This window comes from Lathamus discolor, chromosome 3, assembly GCF_037157495.1.
Source record: "Lathamus discolor isolate bLatDis1 chromosome 3, bLatDis1.hap1, whole genome shotgun sequence".
Taxonomy (NCBI): Eukaryota; Metazoa; Chordata; class Aves; order Psittaciformes; family Psittacidae; genus Lathamus; species Lathamus discolor.
This window is the reverse complement of record NC_088886.1, coordinates 42,659,548-42,675,574: the sequence shown is the minus strand read 5'-3', so window position 1 is coordinate 42,675,574 and position 16,027 is coordinate 42,659,548. Positions and strand designations below refer to the sequence as shown.

The 16,027-nt window shown below is 39.7% G+C and overlaps 1 long non-coding RNA gene across 1 annotated transcript; it reads right to left on the bottom strand.

The window, feature by feature from the left end:
- Positions 1–887: 887 nt before the first annotated feature.
- Positions 888–15,441, bottom strand: LOC136010951 (uncharacterized). Its single transcript, XR_010611099.1, has 4 exons — positions 15,182–15,441; positions 11,043–11,140; positions 4,450–4,698; positions 888–3,019 (listed from the first exon to the last, which is right to left on the bottom strand). It is a non-coding gene; the product is annotated as an uncharacterized LOC136010951 (long non-coding RNA).
- Positions 15,442–16,027: the final 586 nt, after the last annotated feature.

The following is a 16,027-nucleotide window of genomic DNA, read 5'->3' as shown; positions in this document are numbered from 1 at the left end:
AGACCAGGTTGCTCCAGGCCGTCCACTTCTCTGGGCAACCTATCTTGCCATCCTCACAGTAAAGAATTTATTCTTAGTATCTAATCTAAATCAGCCCTTTCTCAGTTTAAAGCTATTGCTCCTTGTCCTATCCTTATATACCCTTATAAAAAGTACTTCTCCAGCTTTCTTGTAGGCCCCCTTTATGTACTGGAAGACTGTTCTCAGGTCTCCCTGGAGCCTTCTCTTCTCCAGGCTTAACAAGCCCAACTCCCTCAGCCTGTCTTCATAGGAGAGGTGCTTCAGCCATCAAGCATCTTCATGGCCCCCAGAGCTGAATGCAGACCTCCAACTGGGGTCTCATGGGAGTGGAGTAGAGGGGGAGAATCACCTCCCTTGACCTGCTGGTCATGCTCCTTTTGATGCAGCCCAGCATATGTTTGGCTTTCTAGGATGCAGGTACACACTGCCAGCTCATGTTGAGCTTCCCATCAACCAACACCCGTAAATATTTCTCCTCAGGGTTGCTCTCAGTCCAATCTCCACCCAGCCTGTATTTGTGCTTGGGATTGCCCCAAACCAAGTACAGGACCTTGCACTTGGCCTTGTTGAACTTCATGAGCTTCCCCCAACTCTCAAGCCTCTGGATGGATTTTGATCTGTAATGTTTGCTAAATCATTTAGCCATTCCAGTCGTCTTGTCAGCCTACTTCACGGACAGCTTAGCATACTGTAAGGTTATAAAGTTCCCAAAACATGAAAAAAGAATGAATTCATGTAGCTCAGCACTGGTCTAAAATGTTTCAGACCTGAACAAAGCAGTTAGACAAACATGTCTCACAGTATTCTGAAAATAATACATTTTTAGACATTTCAGTAACATTGCGATTCAAACAAATTCAGTCTGCTTGTTTAAATAGTTCAACAAATATAGTAAGAAAGTCAAAGTCTTTCTAGAGTGTTTTAATGGGTGCATAAACCTGCTGAACAACAGCATGATAATCATTAACTAGAGAAAACAGAAAAACCAGGAAAATATTCCAAGAAAAGAGCTTCTCTTACAGAAACAGAAAACAAGGTGGAAAAGGAGATAAGAGCTGTGACAAAGAATTACAGGCCTTTGGCAAAAGAGTTTAATCTACTTGGTTGCAATCTGAATCTAAAGCAGACTCCTTCAGGCTCATTGTAAAATGTTTGCATTTCTGGCCTAGCTAAGCCTAGAAGGTGCTATCATACATATCTGATTGGCAACTTTCATAGCACAGGGAGTAAATCAAAACAAAAACCAAGGAAAGATAAGTAGTGTAGATATTCTGCTGCTTTTTATAATGCCCCTGTGTAGAAAGGAATTGTTTCAGTGCAAAAATTATATCAAAATTAAAACATCAGAAAATAATGATGAATTTAGTGTGTTATCTACTTGAAAATCATTGAAAAAACACAACATTTTCCAGTCAATTATTGGGCTATTTATTGCTGATGCTATTATTTAACACTTCCATATACTCAGAGATTTCCTACAGAGGTTATACAACTATCACCAAACCTCACCAAAGGCAGGTAGCCCAGAGAACTTTATGCCTAAAGACTCTACTTACTTTCTCTTTGTTTTCCATCACCTCTTCATATAGCACAGCCTAAAATTTGTCATAAGAAATCCACTGCTCTGTAAAGGATTTTCTCTCCACTCTCTCTGTGATGCTGAATAGGCATTAGCAAAGCAAAACTGTTTTGTAAAAACATTATATTGTCGTACATGATTAACCTTTCGTAACTTTCAGAGCAGCAACACTATGTGATAATGCCAAAACAGGAAAGGGCTAGGAGGGAATAAAGATATCTGTGTAAAAGCTGATGCACTGGCTCCAGAGTCCAGTGTGCTCAATGGTGCAGAAAAAATACATGTTGAAGAACAGGTCAGCAGAGAGGAGGCAAGCAGCTAAGTAAGAAGAAAAAGAATTTGGCAGACCAGACAACTTCAAATAACAAAAATTGAATATGACTCCTGAAGTGAAACTGTAGAAGACTCACTTATAAGTGAAAAAGCTGAGAGTGAAATAGATGGTCTTAGCTGCTCTTTACTGTATGGACCAGAAAAGTTACTAATGTGGTATTAAGTAAAAGAGCAGGAGAGTCCTTATGTCTTTAGTATAAATATGACAGTATTTCTGTATTGTATTTTGCATGAAACTGAAAGTGTGAAAAGCTCTCTGTGATTACAATAAAGATAATATTCATCAGTTTATAGTTTGCTAAACTTAGATACATTTAGATTGCTTACTCAGGCTCAAAGAAAGTGAATGTCAGCATTAGTACTGAAGCCCAGGAGATAAGACTAGAGTGATATTCAGAGACCTCAGACAAGACAACTGTTCCTTTGCCTCAGGTACAGTGTAAGAAATAACAGGATGGTGGGACTTGGGGTACAGAATCACAAAGGGAAAGTCTTTCTAAGAACACAAAAAGAAATCACAGCCCCATTTCTCAGTCTTAATAAGAATTTCACATCACCCCTGCTGTACCTTATTTTGTTACATACTTTGTTCGGGTGCCTTGAGCTAGAATTCTGTTGATGACTTTTCTACTGGCCTTTTCTTGGAAACCTTGTTTCTAAAGCTTTCTCTTTTATGTTTTAGTATCTACCACAGCAGATCGTCAGAGCTATAAACAAATTTGTTTTGAGAATGTCAGGTATGTTTGTGAACATTTCAAGAAAATACAAAAAGATAGTACTATAGTATACTATCTATATAGTATACTATATAGAACTATATAGATAGTTCTTTGCTGTGTGTTTTAGTAAGAAGTAGGCAGTCATCTCAGGTCCAGTGAGAAGAGCATAAGTCTTTACAACTCCGACATTTTGCTGAAGAGTTGCTTTTGTAAGGAGTTATTCTAGTAACTGCTGGCATCAAAGGGAAGGTCCGGCTTTTGAATACACGTCTTTGTCTACTGGCAAGAGGACGCTGGTAAAGGCCCAGCATAATCCTTGAGAGGTTATGCAAGGATAAGATTCATGTCTTCAGCCAACATCCAGGAGCTGTAAGAAAATACCGGAGAGAGTAAACAGTATTTTCACTAAAAAGAGACTAATTTTGGTATCTGTTTACAACTGTCTCACTTCTCAGTGAATTCACAAACCTCAAACCTCTCCTCTCTGTTTCTCTTCAGCCTTTTGAAGGTGTTAAAAATGAGCAATACCTTTGCAGCTGACAGGATTTTGGCATGAGTCCATTCTAAGTCCGTTAGCTGAGTCCATACTGTCAGGCTTATTTTTAAAAAATAATTAATTTTATGCCCAGTATTAACCACATAGGGGGGAAAAAATGCCCTCTTTTATTGTTTATTTGCATAACTCCAGAAAGGCTATTTTTAGCCAGAGGACTACATTTTTTAGACAATTTTATCAAGTAGTTCACAAACAAAATTCACAAAAACATCAACATTTATAGTATAGCTTGTACCTCTCAGTTTCTATGACAAATGCAGTGCCAGCATTTCTTGTCATCTTTCTCAAAAGGCTTTAGAAAAGACTTGCAAAAAAATATTAATTAGAAATTTAACTCCTTAGTGAACTCAGAGGACAGATATTCCCTGTTTAAAAGAGCCTTGAATTTGTATTCTGGAAGCTCTGTCCTTGTCCATCGACAAGATTAAAATATTAATGTTTTTCTTATTTTCTTCTGTTTATACTTGGTGAAAATGGCATCCACCAATTGCATATAAAAAGCATTTAGCTTCTATGTGCCTTTTCTACAGCTACCCCTTCCTGCTAATACCCTGTTGATTTTCATTTTCAAAATGAAGAATATATTCAGCCACTTCTGTATAGTAAGTAAGTGCAACTTTTCAACAAATATATGCAGAACGATGGCTCTGCTGTACTTATGAGTCTTGTTTAAATTACAGCGCAGGTAAATAGAGACAGGCTGGAAAATAAAATATTCAAGTTGTAATGGACAAACACAAAATAAATAAAATGAAGTTTGCCAAAATACATGGTCAGGTTGAATTTGCAAATTCAGTTAAAAAAATGCATTCTGAAAGGGTCATTAGACAAATAAATAGACAAAAAAGCAGGAAAAAAATGAAGTGGAACTGTTATACAATAAGGATGGTAAAAAGTTTAAAGAATTTTAAGTCAAAAATGAAATGTAACATATGCTTACATTTTTAATAATGATAATAAAGTAGAATATGGGGACAAAACTGTGTCTGGCTAATGAACTGTAACTATAGAAATTAAAATTACCATAGCCGTGGTTCATTTAAGGCTGAAATTTATGTGCTCGCACAAGGAATCTCCATCCAGAGTACTAAAAGAACTGGCACAGGATCAAACCTGAGATGCTTTGTGATAGGGGGAAAGCAAAAATAAAACTTGAATTTACAAAAAGGGAAAAGAAGCATGTCATGATCATTGAAATTAAAATGTTCATTCTTAAAGATGTGATATCAAGGAACATTCACCTGTTTCAGGAAAGGCTCTGTAACTGCTATGCCATATCCCCTAGTTTGCAGCCACGGTGTTTACATGAGAATGGGGCAGCCTTGGTTTGCACTCTGTATTCTGGAGGAGTCTCCTGGGGCTGCTGAGAATGCGTGTGGAATCCAGGAGCATCCAAGCCAGGCAGCTGAACCCTCTGCATCCATCTGCTCTTATGTCTTACAATCGTCTTCTTCCACGCTGGGCAGCTCTGCAGATCTGCTGCACCTTCCCTGTAATTAGAAGAGAGAAGCAGAAAAATGAGACCACTAAGATAAACAAAATTGAAGAGGTCACAGATACCATTTAGCTATCGATGTATCAAAGTGTATCAAATGTATCAATGTATCAGTATATATCAAATCCAGATACTTGTAAGATTAAATTATGTGTGCCACTTTGTGCATTTGTGAATAATTTTAGCTTTCTTGACCTTTTATTTGCATGTAATATGTGGAAGATACAACAACTTATTTTTAAAACCCACAAAACATAAGCTTCGTTTCCTCTTACTTATAAAAAGACCTTGGTTCATCCACTTCTATGGAAATACAGTGTTCAGCTTCCTACTAAATTCTTAGCATGCTCCTGCCAACTTCTCAAAATGTTTTCCTTCAGCCTTGTTGACTATGAAAACAACCCCAAACCAAATCCTGAGGCGAAACACACTGAAATAGAACAGAGGCTAAAAGTGGCCAGTAATTAATTTTTGACGTTATGAGTGGATATATATGGGCCTTTTTCCTAGAGGTGTGAAAACCAGCAAATCAGACTGCAGGAAGGGAGAGTCTGGGCCTGCCCAGCAGAAGCCATTTCATGAATAAGACGATGAATTAAACAATTTTCTGTGGTCCATAAACTCATCATTCCTGAGAAGCTTCTGTCAAATCTCTTGTAAACCACAACTGCATTTCCTAACTAAAGATTCACCCTGGTGCTCTCCTAGCATCAGGGTAAGAACAAGCCATATGAATCGATGTCCTTCATATACAGTTCATGTATGATGGTCTCTACTATGGGCCCTGTATCATAGCTTCTCAGCTACTGGAGTTTACTGATGGGGTAGCTGTCCTAGAGTCACATATGCAGTATTTTTCATATGGTCAAATTTACAGTTACACTTGCACTGAAACCAGCTCATTTTTTTCTAAGTAAGTCTTGTCTTTGTTGGAATCACCATCCCACACAGAGGATCTACTTTAGCCTAGTACAGATGAAAATATTGAAATACTCATGGACATGGGAGAGTGTTGACAACTCCAGCCTATGCCATTTTCACTGCCTGCCCTTATCGCAACAATTTCTCACAACTGAAGAAACAGAAATGAAGGCAAAAAAACCCTTTAATTCTCTTGCTTGGATAGAGGAGGGGGAAAAAGAATAAATAATTCCAAGATCAACAAAAATCTTTGATGCTAAGTTTGGAATAACCACCGTTTCCTTCACCCCTGAAGTAGTAACTTCACTTTTAGTGAAGTTGCTTCTTCCTCTTTTTTCTTTACCAGATGCAGACAGTGAGTTATAGCAAAATAAAAACAGAGCTTTTTCTATTTCGAGCTGTTTTTCCTGCATGCTCCTTCATATGGTTTTATTTTTAAATATTCTCCCATAAAGATGTAACTTACTTTAGGGCTTACTTCAAGGAAGTTCCTGACAAGTTCCCATATGCTATTGCTTAACCCAGAACAGCTGATCTTTGTAAATCAGCAACAGACCCAGCAGCAGTATCTGACTGTAATAGCTTGATGGGTTTTGCCTATTTGTAGTGCAGTCAGTTTGCTAATGAGGAGCTGGCAAGAGGCACAATGCTCCCCAGACCTCATTAAATAGGGTTATTTTGGCCTGCTGAAATGTTACCTCAGGACTTGAGTACAGAGGCTGCAGAAACGGAGGTCCTGTCTCACCAGCGGAGGTGGTGTCTTCCTGAAGAGTTTTAAGTCCTGCCTGTCACTGTCTCTCTACACACGACATAAGGATACAGTGATGACACTAATGAAAGTAAGTTTCACATAGAGGCTTGTCAATGTTCACAGTGAAGAAAGCTCATTCCCATCCTGGGGCCCACTCTGCAGCCACTCCCTGGGCATAATGACATGTCCCCACACTGGCAGTCTCCAAGCATGCGCTGGCCCTCCTGAGGCTCCTCTGCTTTTCTCTGCAAAGCTGAGCAGTTTTAAACTTACTTACTTAACAGATTGCACAGACATCCTCCCAAAGTAAGGGAAACTACTACATGAGTGGCAGAGCGCCCGCAGAGCCCGCCCTCACAACACTGCTTCTGGGCAAGGCAGCCTCGGGGCTACAGAAGGGAGAAAGGCACAGATGCATTAATGTTACACTAGTCAAAACTCATTAGTCAGTTCTCCCAGGTATGGGGAGAGTCTGAAAGTGAACTGCAGTCATTAGTGCTTTCCTAACCTGCTCTCATTTTCCTCAGCTGTCATGTCCCGGTTTGACATTTCTAGCTTAGACATGCTGGCAAAAGAGATGCTTACAAAGTGAAGTTCAAGTGCCAAGTCCACAGGTCCCCTAAAGCTGCAGATTATTTTGCTTGGAGGCCCATCTCTACTCTGGATAAGCAGAAGAGTAAAAATAACAAATCTGATCGGTCTTTTTTTCAGCCCACAAGTATGCAACTCCTGCTACCGTAAAAACTAGAAACCTAGGTTCCACTTGTGCAAAAACCTCAAAATCAGTTCAGAAGGGAAAGAGCTACCTGCAGGAGCACTTGAGCTATAACAGCAGTAATTTTCACCAAGTAGACACTCCATCCCATGCCAGAGTTTGATGCACAGTGCCTGTTGACTGCACTGTGGCATGTGCAGGAGGCTCATGTGAGTATGACAGGAGTATTAGGCTAATCAGGGAAGCCTCTGTTGAATTCTGACTCCTTCCATGTTGAGCAGCCTCTGAGCTCAATTACAGGACTGTCAGCAGGTGTGGCCTTCTCTAGTCAGATTTTTGCTTGTAAGTCAATAGGTGTTGGATTGCACCCAAAGCTTCAGAAGTATTTGAGAAACAGCAAAAACAGTTAGGATCATAGCCACAGATTTTCATTAGCAAAGATTAACAGTTACTTTAAGTTAGCCTAACTAGAGGCTTTACTTACTAATATATCATTGTACATTTCCAAGTCCCTCTAAGTAGAGCTAGAGGTGCACCATCAGCTGCTTTGCCCGTATGACTACAGTTATTGTCTGGAGACTGCCTGTGACTTTTGGTTGATGCAGTGGGAGGTTGTTAGTCAGGCTGCCGCAGGTGGTGCACTAAGATGTCCTGCTGCTTAGCTATCACCACAGAGGCAGATTTACATAAAGGGATATAAGAGACATGTTTTTCTAAATTAATAATGACTTCATTACTCTGGGCAGGAATATTCTGGCCACGGACATCTAACAAGAAATGAAAGTGCTATTTTCGTTCTCCTGTGTCTATGCAGAAATACATTTCTTAATGCTGGTATCAGCCAGCTTGCTGAGACATCCATCAGAGGTGCTGAAGCTCATAATTACAGTGGAACATTTGTTCATGACACCCCGAGCCACCTGGTTTCTTTGGGAAGTTTGCATTGCATGCTGGCTCAGTGGGGCACAATACTGGCTTGCTGTTGTCGTGGCTCTGGTTTTGCTGCCAGCTCCATCTAAGCCTTTATTCAGTTGATTGAAGCACGGTGTACTGAAAAGCAGTGGCAAAATCTCAAGCTTTGTGGTGTGCCTTATTTGACAAAGTTCACAGCTCTGCTACAGCTCTAGTTTATCAAGTAACTGGTTCAGTGTACACAAGAGGGTGTTTCTTTTTCCTTTCAGTCTCCTGTGCTTCTGATTTATTGTGGTTCTATTATGTGTCGCCCAGGAACTGCTCTCACCACGTTTTCAGCAAACATGTCTTGCAGCAGATTGCAATTTAAAAGGTAAGCAGTTATTCCTATTTCAAGATTTGCTGTTCAGCATCTCTATGGAGAAAACTCCCATTAATGAAGCTGAATGTACACAGCTCTTCATATTCAGAAGTCAGACTGCAGAGATAAGCAGAGACCCCTGCCTTCATGATCTGTGCCATCTGAGAGGCTTCATCAGTGTTTTCCCTGGTTCTCCCCATGGGATGGGACAGTGGCTCAGGTCCAGTGTGGCAGTGCCACATCTGCTCAAAACAGAGAGAGAAAGACTGGTTTTGCTTGCACTGCTTACTTTGTGAGAGGACCCAAACCAGTGTTTTCTGTTCCTTACATACAGTTCATGTCTTAAATACAGAGACAAGTAATAACCAATATTCCTTGAACTCACTTGCCCTTATCGATTCAACTTCTTTAGAATCAGAACTTGCCCTTATGGATTTTTATTTTTTTTTTTTTCAAATGTAATTTTAGCCCTCTTGACTGAGGAGGATTTAAAAAATAATAAATACAGGAATATCGTGTCTCTAGCACTTAATATTTCTGCTTAGCCTGAGATAATTTTCATCCCAGCTGTCCTGGGTTCAGCAGTAGCAGTCATTTTTCTCCTTCTTAGTAGCTGGTGCAGTGCTGTGTTTTTCAGTTAAGTCTGGGAACGGCGCTGATAACACCGATGTTTTTAGCTGTTGCTCAGTAATGTTTACTCTGACCAAGGACTTTCTGAGTCTCATGCTCTGCCAGGGAGGAGGGGAAGCCGGGAGGAAGCAGAGACAGGACACCTGACCCAAACTAGCCAAAGAGGTATGCCGTACCACAGCACGTCATGCCCAGGACATAAATTGGGGGCAGTTACCTGGAAGGGCTAGATCACTGCTCGGGTCAGGCTGGGTATCAGTCGGTGGGTGGTGAGCAGTTGTATTCTCTTCCCTTCTTATTTCCCTTATCATTATTATTATTGGTGGTTGCAGTAGTGGTTTGTGTTATACCTTAGCTACTGGACTGTTCTTATCTCAACCCATGGGAGCTACATTCTTTTGAGTCTCCTCCCCATCTCTCTGGGAGCTGGGGTGATGAAGGGGGGCAGGGGGGAGTGAGCGAGTGGCTGCGTGGTTCTTAGTTACCGGCTGGGCTTAAACCACGACACAAGCCCATTCAGTTCATTCCTGGGCAGAAGTCAAAACTGACTTTCACTGTTATTGACGTCTGTTTGATGAGAGACTACTTGTTAACAAAGCTGCATAGAGGTTTTAGAAACATTCAAAGGTAACAATAGAAAACCACCTCACAGCTGTCTCTAATTTGAAAAATATACTTTTGTTCGAGTGATCCACATTTCATGTCTGTCATCTTCATAAAATAAAAGCAAAAGTAGAAAAGTTCTATCAATTCAATTCCTAACATAGGGCAGTTCCCAAAGGACAAGTAAGGAGCTGTTGCATTCTGAAATTTACCCATCAGAAGTGGAATGAAGTACACAGCTAAATGTTTGGGCCCTTCTGTCTAATTACTGACACAGACAAAAATAATACAACTTAGAGAAATAAGTAGCAAGGGCACTTAAAAAAGAAGTTAAGGATATATATGATGTTTATACTGGTCTCAGCTACGTAAATTTCCACTAAAACTCAAATCCAGTGGTGCATTTCCCAAGCTTACGTATAGAACCTAAACCACTTACTTACAGAACCTAACCCACTGTTTGTACTTCATCAAGACTATGTATTAATTGCTCGCATCCACAATAGGGTAATAGCTTGATCATTACCTAAAAACTTTCATGCTTTTTCTGAATTATTTTTTATATTTTTGTTCACCAAAACCCACTTGTGTTGCTAAATTATATTACTGGTTTAATTACATTAGAATCTCTTCTGCCTAAAGTTTAGTCTCTAATAACTTTTACATGTATTCTCTACAAGATTTCTCCCAAGACTGGCAATATTAGTTTAAGTCTCTTACCCATTTTGACTGCTATATATCTGAGGATCATCAACACCCTGGCAGCTGAAAGTGTATAAATGCAAGAATGAACCCATAGGGCTAAAACATGCAGCAGTACTCACAGCACTGAATGCAGGGAATTGTGAGAGATTTTGCAGAGTCCTCTCGCCATGAGATCCTGAACTGCCAGAAAGCTTCCCAGCCTGCCCAGCTCTAAGTTGAGGGGAAAAACTTCCATGGGTTTTCCTGAAGTAAAATTACACTGGTTTACTTCTGATAGGCTTTGTGAGAAAAATGACAGCAAGAGTAATTTAAATAATTGTTTTAAAATACTTTTGCCTGAGAAATATCTTTTTAGATGAATTCTCCCAATAGGAGAGTGGCTTTACCAGTTCACCAGAGAGTTTACCAGTTCAGACTGAACTGGTAAATAGCTTAGTTCTAGATGGGACCTAGCGCTACCGGTGCAAAGTGTTTACACTTCAGCTACTGTAACTATGTCCCAGTGGAAATGTTTATTCCTAACTATGTCCCTCAAGCAGGGAAGAAAAGGGTAAAGCTGAATTATTTACCTTCCATTTCTATTCACTGTATCAGTGAAGCTGTGCAATGGATCCTAAGAATCATTGATCTGTTTAAACAAACAATATGACACACAGCAGCCTGCAAGGGCCATCTGACACTGAGTTCTTTTGTTTCCATTTGTGGAGCAGGCAAATTATATATTGTAGAGTTTGAACAAACCTATCCATGTGATTTTCATCAAAGATCTTCATTTGTGGCAGTAAGTTCCACCGCACCGCTTGATGGTCTGTTTTTCATAAATGGAAACATTTCTGTCCCTGGGAGGATGAAGGAGATGACATTTCAGTTAAAGGAATTGGTACATGTACATTTGTGGTTCTCTCATTGGCATAAAGCTAGTAAATGCCAAACTCACGGGGTTCAGGATTGTATATATGTTAACCACAAACTTGTTTCTCCTTTGAATGAATTGAAAAGAAGCTTGCTAGAAATATTTTTCTACCCATTTGTGATACATTTTTGTCAGGGAGCCAATAAATTGAGGCTAAATAAAATTTATCATTCAAACTCAATTAAAGCTCCACCAACACTAACTACAGATTCAGGATGCCACACGGATTTGTCACTTCATTGCTGAATCTTAACATTTATGGCCAATGATCCAAAATGCACAACCACTAACCTAAAAAGGGAGGGTTCTCAACCCAAATTCCTCACTCCTGTCTCCTGACTGCACCTGACAGGGCTTTTGTCAGAGCAGGTGTACCTGCCATGCTTTTACATGTTAGGAATGCCAACTTTACAGGTACCATCCACTGTCATTTAGCAAGACTGTTTACATAAGAAAAGTGGCACTATTCCCTGGCTTAAATATACATTAAGTAAACAGACTTCTTGCAGCCAGAGTTAAAAATTGCACCGACATTGATTGAGCAATTGCACCGACATTGATTGAGCAATTGAGCCATAGTTTAGCCCCTGAGACTGGAGCACACTGAGTTCTGGGAGGCATTCTGGGAGGAGAATAGACATAGCTTCCATTTCAGGAGCATGTCTATCCCTCACAGCATGAGGGATGCCTTCTAGCATGGGGCTCCTATTTCTGCCTCAAGAAACTGCCTCCTTAAGATGCCCCCAACAACCACCCAGGGAACACAGAGGCCACCCAGGTCCAATAGACTCAATTGAGTAAAGGTTGCAAAAGGCATATTTCCTTCTTGGCCGTTGGGTTCAGGTACTTGAGTCTCTGGATTTGACTTGTGTTGCCAAGCCCCCAGAAACAGCAAAGCCAAGCCCCTACAAGCAAAGCCTCTGAGGAGCCCTGAGTGAAAGAAGGATAGAGGAGAATTAATTGCTCAGAAGAAAACTTGTGAGGGATCTCCAATGGCTCCCTAACACCAAGACTTAAGAAGCCTAATGCCAGGTGCCAGCTGGTTATACCATCCTCAGCAGCTCACCCAGTCCTTTCGCTATTCAACAGTGACATTGAATATGGGGAAAAGTATTTGAAGAGCAAAGGTTAAATTTTTCTTACATAGCACTTTTTACATGCCAGAGAACTTTTTATCTTTACAAACAAGGCCTTACTGCCAGAAGTGTTGATATTCAGCACAAGTATTTTGTCATTTATTATGATGAAATAAAGGGTAAAGTTTTTCTATACACACTTCATTTTGTTTCTGACTGTTACTTTGGACTATTGGCAGTCTAACTGCCTACTATTTATCAGAAAGTTAATTTGATCAATCCCGTAGCAGGCAGATCCATGGCCCTCCTCCAGACAATATTGAAAAAGCTGGTTTAGCATCAAGGAGGTTATAAATCCACACTATGCAATCAAGCTGAAGGTGCAAGGAACAGCTATATTGAAAAATAACTAGTTATGTTCTTGCTACAGCCTTGAGAGAATTTCTAAGCTAACTGGTCCCTCTAGAGTCTGACTTTGTGCTAGATGAGCATATAAACTCAAGCAAAATTGTAAAGCAATCCCACAGACTTCTAAATTTTCTAATGTTAACAGACAACCATGTAGATTTTCAGAGCAAATAAAAAAAGTTTGAGAGGAAATGAAATCTTCTGGATCCTGGAGATGTAAAAAAAAAAAAAAAACTCACCCATATTTAGGCATCCCAGAAGAGTTTTCAGTCTATGTGCTTCCTGCAGTTGGGAAGCCCTTGGTATGCTGGGAGACCAGTAAATGTGACTTGTGTTAAAGATCACACATTCTGGCAGTATGACTTACTTTCTCATTAACATCCTCGGGAATGTTGCTTTGTCTTGAGGACTGATGTGTGCGTATACTTCTGCTTCGTCTGACAGAAGCTGCAGGAAGGAACTGCCCACTTTTGGACACAGTTGATGGTAACATCCTTGCCTGCATTGCATCTCAAGCAGCAGGCTCTCTGCATGCTGTGATAGAGGTGCTAATTTCTCTGTGGAAGTGTTAATTAATAACAATACATAAGGTCACCTCTCTACAGTTAAAATTCCTTCCCTATGGAGAACAGAAAGCCTCAGTGATGCAAAAGAGCACACTAAAGCCATTCACACTGTGAATATAATGAATATTTGCAGGAATAATAATCTATTCCTGGAACTTTTCTTACAAAAAAAAAAAAAATGGACTGTTTGGATGCTAGAAAATAAATTCTCACAGATTACAAGCACAGACAGGTCCTCTTCTGCAGAGCCAGCATCTCAGCTTACTCAATAATGACTTACTTATTTGTAGGAAAAGCTTGCAAGTTGGTAACTAACAAAGTGGAAAAGGAAAGCAATAAAAGTCATGTCATCTCTTTCTGTGAAAAAATACATGAGACATGTACAACTCCTACAATCCTCTGAGAAAAGTGCTTGCAGGACAGAAGAGGAAGGAAGATGGTAATCCTGTGGAATATGGAGAGCAAGGTTTTCCTTAAGGACACCCTAGACTCTGGGGTCAGTTTTCACTTGTGGGAATTTGTCTTCTGATCTGCCCCCTCAAGTGGCTTATCTCAGTTAAAAATTAAACCCAGGGAGGATGGTAAGAAATTATTTGAGAAGGTACTAAAAACTATGTAAGAAAGGTGCCTTCCCTGATCTCTTCTCCTGGGTAAGAGGGTACTAAATCAGGTAAAAGAGCAAGCAGAGACCTGGCTTTGTTGAATTATGTGACAGAGAAAGAGAAAACCGCTTGTGTAAGCCATTTTTCTACATGGTGAGTCAGGGAATTTACGTCCCATTATATGCTCAGCAAGAAGTGTAAAAGTACAACTCCTTCAAGCAAGTGTGAATAGACGCTCAGTATCAATCTCCATGATGAAGTGTTTGTCTTCAGTATCCCATGTGCTAGACCTTCACATAGATGATGAGTCAGGAAACTCAACTACAAAAAAAATTAAAATCGATTTTATTTTGTCAGGTCTGTCATTTTGTTATGTCAGATCTATGAAAGATGGATGGTCTCAGATTTGTAAACAATATGATGAGAATATCCTATTCTATATCTGCCACTGGTTTTTATTGCATGATTGAGACAAACAGCCAGAAAAGCAGTGGTGCTGCCAGCCAACGTGGAGGTGATGATAGGTGAGGAAACTCTGTGTTCCAGAGTAAGGCTATAGTCAAGTTACTCAGTCTCTCAGTTTGGAGAGACATTTAGTCACACTCTTCAGTGTGGATGTCCCTATGTCCAGAAAGTGGTTTCTTAGGGACCAGGCACCCTTCCCCATGTAGGAGCAGCTGGAAGAGTACTTAGATGAGCTCCGAAGCCCTATGGGACTGTGCCTGGTAGGACTCTGTATTTACCATAAAGTCACAGGTTTTGCACGCAAGTTTGACTTATGCAACTCTTGAACAAATGGAGTTGCAGCTTCTTTATCCATAGTGTGTGTTAGCTGTGCTGTATTGAATTTAGCCCTAAAGCTATTAGAGTTTCACAGGCACTAAATCCTCCAACATAATTTTTAGAAATATAAAATAGGGCAGTAAAGTTGTTAACTTAGAGCTCACTTGATATATTCTCAGCTCGAGGCCTTTCTAAGAAAACCCATGCAGAAAAGCAAAACAAAACTAAACAGCAACATAAATTCTGAGTTCATGGAATGTTCAGTGCAATTTGCAGCATTGATAGCTGTTACAGGACTGCCTTATACTGCCAGGAAGTATTTAAACTTACTTAAATATATATGCATGATCTACCCTGCCAGACAAAATATGTGCTACATAAAGACAGATGGGAACAAGCTGTGTATTCTGTACTTGACTGCTGGATTGTATCATACTATGACTAGTCGTAGTTATGAAGTTGGTTCATACAACTATTCATGTTTATCTAGAAGCTCTCAAGACTGTTATTGAAACAATAGTTCTTTTCTTACCCAAGAAAACAGCGAGTTTGAAAGTATCCGAGATCCTCTGGAAGATGCTACTGTAAGCAAAGCTTGCTTAATGTTGCCTTCTTTTCAGTCACATAGGGAGATGGGTGGAGTGTAGATGTCACTGGACAGAAAATAAAACAGAGCACTCAGTACTGGGAGTCAGACCAATATAATGCAGCAAAAGTTGGAGGCAAAGCCTGTGAATAATTCCAGAAATAAAGTGGCAGGGATTTAAGCTTTGGACAAATCTACTCAGCAGTAAAAATATGTGAATCTTCATCAAGAAATAAATCTCAAACAGGATTATTTTATTAAAGAACATCAAAATTAAATACCTCTGTCAGCCAGTAACTCTGGAGTTTACAAGAGAAGTATAGACCATCTGTTCAAGAGACCAATAATACAATCTCTGCAGCTAATCAACACGATAGCAGTAGGAAATGATTTCATAGGGGCCTATCACATCTGTTTTTGAAACTAGTAGACTTTTTTACTTTTAAATACCTTCTCTGAATCTTTCACAAAACCTCTTTTCTGATATGAGTTCAGCTTTAGTAGACAACTAAACCAAGAATGTGGACATTCTACAGTCGGAGACCGAATGTTATTTTGTTCCTGACAGAAAGGCACTTTGAAGTATAGAAAACTAATTACTTTTTGGATGTATGAACTTAAAATAAAAACAAAAAACAAAACAAAACAAAACAAACAAAAACAAACAAACAAAAAAAAACCTCTTGAAAAATCTATTGATAGAAAATAGAGCTTTGGATTTCACACAAAAAGCAGTAGGAATGTTGTTGTCAATAGCAGTGTTCAGTAAGTTGGAAAGTCAGCGTGACCAAA